Genomic DNA, 10,557 nt, shown 5'->3' with positions numbered 1-10,557 from the left:
TTTCGAATGACAAATTATTGGCTAATGCTTGCCTTTTTACAACCACTACCACGAGTTACGAATGCCATAACTTGCACGTTTATTGTGCTTTACTGTTTTCCTCCATGACCTTTTTGACCAAGTGTGAAAACAATGCCGTTAAAGACATTGCGAATTGACAATTGCTGCGTTTTGACGCACCGTTTGCCGAATATCAGGCCACCAACATTTTCCAATACCATATATCCAATTTTATACCGGATTGTTTGTTCAATGAACTACATACTACCTGTGCGTTTCTCTTTTTGAAGAGTGTATACTCAGATAACATCCTCATTAGATGGGAAAGGTATGTTAAGAACTGTCTCATTAAGTGAGTCATACATTTACAAAATGGCCGATGTGTAACATATCTCTACAATCACCTTTCAGTTATCAGCCAGCTTGTCACGTTTATCGTGTAGGGAATTTTACGTCTTGGACCTGATGTAAATGATTAAACAGAAAATGTCAGTATCGGTTGTGCCCACCACGTGCATCAATCACCGCTTGACACCGACGACCCATAAATGCAATCAAGTTGTCAATAACACGCTGTTGGATGTGCTGCCATTCATGCTGAAGTGCATCAAGAAGCGCCGTAAGTGTTTGGGGCGGTGGATTCCTTCTGCGAACGCGTCGCTCCAACTCGTCCCACAGATGCTCAATCGGGGACAAATCTGGTGACCGGGCTGGCCAAGGTAATGTCTGTAAGAAGTCCTGACAAACACGTACAATATGTGGTCGAGCGTTGTCCTGCTGGAACTGTCCGCCATGAACGTTGACGTGAGGAAGAACGTAAGGCTGTAGGATCAAGTCTCTGTAACGTACACCTGTCAATGCATCTGCCACATGCACGAGAGGCATACTACCACTGTTATGAATTCCGGCCCATACCATGACACTCCCGCCCCCAAATGGGACAACCTGCTGCACACAGTTGTGGGCGTAACGTTCACCCCGACGTCTGTAGACACGTGCGCGCCCATCAGCACGTGTGAGTAGGAAACGGTACTCGTCAATAAAAAGTACATTTCTCCACCTAGCACGTACCCATCTAACCCCCTGTTGGCACCAAAGCAGACGGTCCGCCAGATGACGTTGGGTCAATACATGACGTCGAACAGGTCTTCGTGCAAAAAGTCCAGCCTCCCTCAGTCTGCTGCGTACCGTTTGATCTGATATTCTGCGTACCCCAGGGATCTGTGTGGTTGTAGACGTGGCTGTGGTAGTGCGGTCTCGGAGGTGTCGCAGCCGTATGTATCGAACTTGTGCTTGGGTTGTCACCCTTGGTCTTCCTGACCTTGGTCTGTCGTCAACTCTGTTGGTGTTGTTGTAATGGGTCCACAGTGCGGAGATTGTCTGGATACGCCAAAGTTCCTGGCCACTTCTTGCTGAGTTGCTCCAGCGTGTAATCTCCCAATGGCGTTGTTCCGTTGAGCTGCATTCAGTCTTGGCATTCTGTCACCGCCTCTACTGCCGTTATACGGACGTTAATGTGGATTTTTATACCCATTCAGCAGGGGGGGGGGGGGGCTGCATGCCTAAATGCAGGATCCTGTGCTGCACGTTTTTTACAGGCGGTTGCGTTTGGATGAAGCTGTACAATTGATCCCCAAACGCTACGTTTGTGTGCTTTGCATGTGTTGTCGCGAATTATAGACACATCATTTTTCTGTTTGACTTATGTGGTTCTCATTTAATGTAATTATTTTAGATATTTGGCAAAAGGTGGTTTTACATCTATAAAAGTTTCTTTTTTTAAAGAGTATATATATATATATATATATATATATATATATATATATATATATATATATATATATATATATATATATATATATATATATACTTTGACAAAAATTAAATGACAACTATTCATGCAATGTTACTTTGGGTGACGTTTCTTTTGCGATACATATATAACTATCGCAAAAAGAAACGTCACCCAAAGTAACATTGCATGAATAGTTGTCATTTAATTTTTGTCAAAGTTTCTAAAATTTAACATTACCTTATCCTGAAAAATAAAATTTTATGATAAAATACAAAGGAGATGACAATAAAACCGATCGCCCAAACGCATCACAGCAACGGCCACAGTAATCCGATGCACGTGAGTTCCGTGCAAATTGAAATGCACATGCGTTTCCTATTTCTTGCCCTATAAAAATCCAAGAAGTGCTACTACATGCCAAGATTGACAACAAATCAGCGACGCCAAGCTCTTGGACGATTGCAAGCTGGACAAACCGCCCGGCAAGTAGCCAATGCATTTCAAGTACACGTAAGGACCATATACGTTACCAGACCACCAACGCTACAGATGACCGACCACGATCATCAGATTGTGCGACAGCATCTTCACGATCGCTTTGTTATTGCAGCAGAAACTGCTCGACAGACCATGTGGACACACCAGCAACCTGGGACCGTCGTCAGTGGGCAACACAGCACCAGCATTGGCGCCACCAGCATTGGAGAAGAGTCCTCTTCTCAGACGAGAGCCGTTACTGTATCTCAACAGCCGATGGCAGAGTGTCTGGCGACGTCGTGGGGAACGTTATTCGGATGCTTGTGTTGTTGAGAGAGACTCATGGGATGGTCCGAGCATCATGGTGTGGGTAGGAATTGGTCTTGTACAGAGGGTCAGCGCTGTGGTCTTCCAGAGCATCGGTCCAAGGAGATGCAATGGTGTCACGGCAGCTCGGTACATTGATCAAGTCAATGTGGCCAGTGGCCTTCATCATTCGCATCATCCATTCCATGTATCGACGTTGCACGGCAGTCATCAATGCACATGGCGGACACACGATATACTGGCTTGTGATGCCATTTTCTCAGAGACTAGCGTTGTGTTTCACTTTAAGAACATTTGACACTTTAATTTCAACCTTGATGATATGTTTTGCCAAGTTTCATCTTTTTAATGTCTCAAAGTATGTTTATACTGTTTGGATAAGTAAGGTTTCTCATATTTCTTTTCATGGTGACGTTTCTTTTGCGGTTCAGTAGTATTTCTGTTGAGTGTCACTGTAGTCTTGACACGGATCGAGTAACTAACAGTGCCTGAGTTTGTTCAGGCTTTATTAGTGTAGTGTGGTCAGTAATTTCCGTTAGTTCAATGCCAGCGATGAGCTGCGTGTGATGCGCATACTGCTGGTGATCCACGTCATGCTGTTTTGTGATCTCCCCAATCTTTGTTATGTATAACACAAAACACCAGGGTATACATGTATTTTAGTATACGGGAGACAAAATACATGGCGACCTGTTTTAATTATGAATTGAGTGTGGTATTGGTCCATTCTCTGTCGACTGGCGTTGTCACGTTTCAATACTCTCAAACTGTAAATAACAATGTATGTACAATCCTTGGAGAAAAAAAGTATTGTTCCATGAGTGAATGAGTGAGTGAGCATATTTTACGCCGCTTTTAACAATATTCCAGCAATATCACATTCACATATTGTAACCATATGGGAAATCGAACCCGGGACTTCGGCGTGACGAGCGAACGCTTTAACCACTAGGCTACCTTACCGCCCCTATTGTGCCATGGATGATCAAAATGTGTTATTAGATATATTGATGGGCCTTTAACGATACAAAGACTGGACGCATGCTGCCCAAACCATTTGTGAATTAAAGGGTGAACAATATATCAGTGTAAAGATATCTTAAAGCCAAATGACGGGTTACTGTTTCGTCGTAGTTTACGGTGTATTGTGGCTGTTATTAAATACATACTATACGCGTGTGCATTCATATCTGAATGACACTATGTAGCTGATAACGTATATATAGGGTGAAATAACACCGTTTGCATTATATGCTAGCTATTGTGCCATTGTATGAAAAAACGTTCATTTGAACTTTCCATCACAAAAACCGAAAATGAAAGGCTTAGCGCTATCGTTGATGACACCAGTGAGAACAAATATACCACTCGGGTCCACATGTAAAACAGGCTATTGTAAAGCAGATCGGTACTCAGAAATCTTGAACAATCCTTGTGAACCCTCAGTTGTCGAATGTTAGCACATGCTGTCTACGGGTCTTTGATTGACCATTCTGCTGAAAACCTGATGTGTGATACTATGTTTAGGAGACTCGACATTACGTCATCGATTAGGTTCATATGTTGTATTGATTTACGCACTCATGAACAAAAGCATTTCAGGGAATCAGTAGAGTTGAAATAACTAGGCACTTATAGCATATATACGTATTCTGAAACATTAAGTGATGATTTCTGTTGATGATATGAATACAGTTAACAACGGTTATAACGAACTCAAAGGGACCACATTTTAGTTCGTTATAACCGTAGTTCGTTATAAACATACATGTATATACAGCATATATACACCACATGGGCCGGACCAAAAAGCAGTTCGTTATATCTGTCAGTTCGTTTTAAGGGTGTTCGTTATAAACGTAGGTTACTGTACTTGCATCGATAATGCAACTTTGATTCACTAAAGGAAACTTTTAAAAAATGCGGGGAGACCATAAGGTTATAACGAACTCAAAGGGACAGCTAACTTTAGTTCGTAATAACCGTTGTTCGTTATAATCATATACAACATAACTACAGCAAATAGTCAGGACCAAAAAAGTAAGTTCGCTATATCCGTCAGTTCGTTATAAGGGGGTTCGTTATAAACATAGTTTACTATACTTGCATCGATAATGTAACTTTGATTCACTAAAGGAAACTTTTAAAACATGTGGGGAGACCATAAGGTTATAACGAACTCAAAGGGACAGCTAACTTTAGTTCGTAATAACCGTTGTTCGTTATAATCATATACAGCATAACTACAGCAAATAGTCAGGACCAAAAAAGTAAGTTCGCTATATCCGTCAGTTCGTTATAAGGGGGTTCGTTATAAACATAGTTTACTATACTTGCATCGATAATGTAACTTTGATTCACTAAAGGAAACTTTTAAAAAATGTGGGGAGACCATAAGGTTATAACGAACTCAAAGGGACTGCTAACTTTAGTTCGTAATAACCGTTGTTCGTTATAATCATATACAGCATAACTACAGCATATAGTCGGGACCAAAAAAGTAAGTTCGTTATATCCGTCAGTTCGTTATAAGCGTGTTCGTGATTACCATACTTTACTGTATGTTGTAAACATGTGGTATTGGAGAGAGAGGGAAATAAATGTCACGTCAATTCAAAGTGCACTGTCTTGAAAACATTGCATGGTATGACACTTTTCTAAGTCTGGTGATATAAACAAAATATCCAACTGATGAAAATATCCTGCTACATAATGATTGGGTAACCCCTATCCTATATTACCTCATGATTAAAGGGCAGAGACGTGTAATCATGGCACGATGTGCACGAGGTGCTTGAAAACCTGTCTTTGGATGTATCGTGACAGAATGGTTACACATCACTATCAGGGAACACAACCTTTGCTGCTGAATATTGCAACAACGGAATGAACTAATGCCCTCTCATGGCCGTTTGACTACCGAAGGATGAGGCTTGAGACCTAGATGTGATGGAAACTGGGTCAACACAAAGTCACGCTTCAAACGTCCTTGGTGGCAGCTAAAATATACTCTTCAAAAATTGAAAGCCAGATTTGTGTGAGGCAGGAATATACATTTATACGAGGAACCCTTCAAGGTATTGATCCAAAATGTTGTGGAGAGAACACTTGGTGATTGTAGTCATCTCAGTTATCGGTACTTAGGAAAAGTCCAAGGGGAAGTTCAGCTATCATCAATAACGTGTATGTTCCCCGTTGAAATCGATAGCGGCCTGACATATCCTGCCCATGGAAGAGACGACTATGGGGAATGGTAGCCCAGTCGGCCTGCAACGCAAAAGCCAACTACTGCAACGTCTGGGTTGTGGTTGACGTCGTCGGAGCCGCCTATCCAATTCATCCCACAGGTGCTCTATCGGGTTCCAATCCGGGGATCTGGAGGGACAGGGGAAAACATTAACGTTGTTGTTGTGTAGACAGGCTCTTGTGATATGTGTTGTATGCGTCGAGCGTAATCCTGCAGGAATACACCACTGCCATTGGCTGCAATGGGGAGGACGTGTGGTAGGAGAATTTCGTTGATGTTGCTGTTGATATGGACCAAACCTGTCCTGCCATGATGAGAGCTATCCGCCCACTTCATAACGCTACCCCGATGAAACCTGCCCACTTCCTGAACGCAGTTTCCAACGTAATGTTCTCCCCGACGTCTGTAGACTCGTGCTCTTCAATCCTCTCGACGGAGGAGAAATCTTGATCCAGACATCTCTCCATCGCAGTTGAGGTAATACCCTGTGTTGACGACACCAATATAGTCGACGATGTTGTCGACTCAATATGATGCGTCGAACAAGACGTGTTGCTCGTAACCTGCTGCTCTTAAACGGTTTCGTACGGTCTGGTCGGAGATTCGGCGCAGTCCGGGTATTTGGGATGCGGTTGAGGTGGCTATTGCCCTCCTTTCAGGTAGGTGGCGCAGTCGGATGTAGCGATCTTGGACGGTGGTGGTTACTCTTGGGCGTCCAGACCTTGTCCGATCACGTGTTGATCAATGCTGTTGAAACCGATCCCATAGCCTTGTGATGGTGCTAGGGGCTACACTAAAACCCCGGCTACAGCTGATCGGGATTCCGCTACCTGCAAGCGACCTTTGACGTTGTTTCTTTGCACTTCTGTTGAACATGGCACGTTGTTGAACTGTAACTGTTCGATTTACGCAGATATCAGGCAATCCAAATCTCTGCACTTTAATACTGTTCATAGTGCTGCCTTTTTATAGAATCTATATAGAGTCGCTATCTATAGGACCTCTATAGGGTTTATATAGACCCCGAGAACATAAACTGACGTCCAAAAGAAACTTTACCAGAGTTTGAAATCACTCTTGCTCACAAACAACAAAACATACATGCATGAAGTAAAGTGTATTGAGAAGATCAATATATCAACATTATCAAAACTCGAGCTTTCAGAATCATGGACAATAGGCAGAGTACATACACAATCGCTCACGTTCAATAACAAGTCATTAGTAGCGTGTGTGACCACCAAATGCCTCAATACACGCAAAAGCTCTTCGACGCACAGAAAAAGTCAGTCGTCTGATGTGGGATTTGACGCCATTCTTCTTGGAGGGCCAAAATCAGTTCTTGCCGGTTAGCTGGAGAGTGTGGTCGCTGTCGAACACGACGATCCATCAAGTCCCAGAGGTGTTCAATGGGGGACATGTCGGGTGAGCGTGCAGGCCACGGCAGGTCGTTGACGTTGTTGGCTGCGAGGAAGTTGGTGACAACTCTGGCTGTATGGGCTCTAGCATTGTCATGCTGATAAATGACACCACGTGCCTGCTGTTGGAAAAATGGTAAGACAACTGGACGAAGAATGTTATCCATGTAACGCTTAGCTGTCAAGTTTCCGTCAACGATGACCAGCGGTGTCTTCTCCTGCCCACAGATCCCTCCTCACACCATGGCACTCCCTCCACCATATGGTACGACCTCCTGCACACAACACGCCGCCGTTCGTTCACCCCTTCGGCGGTTAACACGTTGTCTTCCATCAGCCCTAAACATACAGAATCGACTTTCGTCAGTGAAGACAACCCTCTGCCAGTCACGTCGTTGCCAAGGTCGTACAGTCCGGGCCCATCTCAATCGCAGACGACGATGTTGCGCTCTCAATAGCTGCCCTCTGTATGGTCTAAAAGCCCTGATTCCATGAGCCTTGAGTCTCCTGACCACTGTCTGTCGACTAACTCTGTGACCTAAGGCATTTGTCGCCTATGACGTCACTCTCAGGAAGCGATTTCGGAGGTGCAAGGTACGCAAGTACCGGTCATCATGGGACGTGGTCACCCTGAGTCTGCCTGTTCTTGGCCTGTCAGCGGTCCGCCCTGTGTGTCTGTAATGTTGCATCAAGTTGGTAACGGCAACACGGGAGCAACCGAAGGTTCGTGCAATGTTGGCGTGGGTGGCTCCCATCTGTACCATACCCAAGGCTCGTTCACGTTGTTCGACTGTGAGTCGTGGCATTTCTTTTGTGTCTTTTTATCACTGTGGATGTATGACTTGACGTTGCAATCGTTTAATACCCTTACCCGCACGTGCATTTGCAATTGTCCGGGCCCCCCCCCCCCCCCCCCCCCTCCCCCCCCCCCCTTTTTCCACCATTTTTGTTATCTCGCAAACATGTAACAGACGATTAACTTTTTCTACATACACTATTGTTGTATTTAGGTTATGTATTTTAGATAGGCTTCATCGAAAAAAAAATGTATACTTTCTGAAGTTTATATTTTCAGTTGGTAAAGTTTCTTTTGGACGTCAGTTTATATAGGGTCATGACGTCGACAGTTAGTATTGAATGTATCTAATTATTAGAGTCACGATTGTCCAAGGTAAAAGGTTTACATTTCCAAATGAGTTTTTCAAAACACGGTGTACGTTTATAAGCTTAGTATATTTCGCTTCATATTATCTACACCAGTTGTACTTAGGACAAATTTTCATTTCATTCAAATTCAGGGAATCAGGGATGTATGTAACGTTGCAAGCTGAAATATGTTTGAAGAAGTTGGTGTCCCTTAAACAGCATACGCGTATGGTGATTTTATAAACACAATCCAACATGTTTTCGACAGCGTTTCTATGTTCGTCTTTCTGAAACATACTAAACCCATTCTGCACAGTTATCCGACAGTTTGATATTAAAGTACACTCTTCAAAACACAAACGCATTGGTAGATTTTGTGTAAATTTATTGTACCCAAAGAAGTCGATATATACACAAAGAATAAAGTTAAGCACACCTTAATATATTTCATTATTGTTTGGTCCCAATATTTGTAACTGTCATGACAGATATAATTTCGGGAAGAATTATGTTTTCTCGAGATGATGTAATCAGTCATGCGTGACGAAATCTTACGTGCCATGCATGGGGCCAATTTGGGGGTACCATCACACTGTCGTAAGCCGTTTAGTCGAGAAACATGTTCAGACTGGTGATGTACAGGACCGCTTAAGATCAGGAAGACCTCCTGTGACAACATATGATGAAACAGGTGTGGTTGCCCAATCGTTTCAGCACCAGAACCGTCAGAAACCGGCTGCAAGCAGCAGGACTGAGGGCTAGACGAGTCATCAAGCGTCCCTTGTTGAGAGATCACTACAAAGCTGCTCGTTTAGCATGGTGTATTGCGCGACAGAACTGGAATCTGAGAACTTGGAGAAGGATCCATTGGTCAGACGAAATTCGCTTTCTGCTCTAAGTCACTGATGGAAGAACGAGAGTTTGGAAGCGCCGGAACACGGCCTACACCCCCAGGAACATTAAACCGACTGTTGCATACGGCGGGGGCTCGGTAACGGTTTGGGGGGTGTATCTCTCATGATTGCAGGTTGTATTTGGTCACCATAAAGGGCAACTTAGCAGGGGCTCAGTACATCTGGGACGTTTTGAGGCCAGTCGTCGTTCCTCATTTTGGCAACCACCCTCTTGCTACTCGACCTCATCACATGAATGACAATGCCAGGCCTCATCGTTCGCATGCAGTCGTGGATTACATGAGGGCCAATGCAATAATGACTCTACCCCGGCCAGCAATGAGACCAGATCTGAACCCATTTGAACATGGTTGGGCTATTCTTGGGCGGCGCATTCAGGCACGAGATCCTCCTGTACAAGATTTACGCCAATCTGAAGCAGAACTGCATCAGGAGTGGTTGTTGTTGACCTATCAACAGATCCAACGTCTTACTGGCGGCATGAGACGTAGGGTTGAATGCGTCATCCGGGCACGTGTCGGTTATACCCGCCACTGATCTGTTACCATAATGTTTTTTGTCAGTAAATTTCAATCACAACTCACCAATGTCTTCTTTATTTGTTGTCAAATGTTTGTTCTATCCGTTGACATTGGTATCGCCCAGCTCCTGTGGTCAGTCATCCCATGCCATGTTTTTTGCCATTTGTCATGGTTCAGAAATAAGGGTGTGCTTAACCTTTTTCTTGGTGTATATTTAATTTGATATCATAGATACAAATATGAAATTTTGGAGCTCGATAGTCACATGTTGTCGGTGTTCAAAGGCATTGAAAACTGTAGATTCCAGCGTGGTGTGTAGACTGCCGAACCGGTGATCGTATGTTACAAAAATTCCTGTAATGCCCTATGTTGTAAGGGCACGGTATAGAATTTTCCACCAGCTTGTTAGGTTGTATTAATAGTGAGACAAGAGCGTGTACACTCTTCAAAAAAAAAGAAACGCACATGTACATTTTAGTAAATTTATTGTACCTAATAAATTTAATACTAGTATCACAGATACAAAGAAATGTTGGCGCTCGATGGTCACAAAGGCATCGAAAACTGTATATTGTCATATCACATAAGGCCACAAGGTTGCGCAGAACTCGTTGGCCAGTTGTTGTCCAGAGTGCCTGCAGCGTGTTCTGACATTGACGTACACGTTGATCGAGCTCATCCCAGAGGTGTTCAATTGGGTTGAGTTCTGGAG

The sequence above is a fragment of the Haliotis cracherodii genome, unplaced genomic scaffold (assembly GCF_022045235.1).
Source record: "Haliotis cracherodii isolate W230 unplaced genomic scaffold, xgHalCrac1.p SCAF_18, whole genome shotgun sequence".
NCBI lineage: Eukaryota > Metazoa > Mollusca > Gastropoda > Lepetellida > Haliotidae > Haliotis > Haliotis cracherodii.
Note: the sequence above shows the minus strand (reverse complement) of the source record.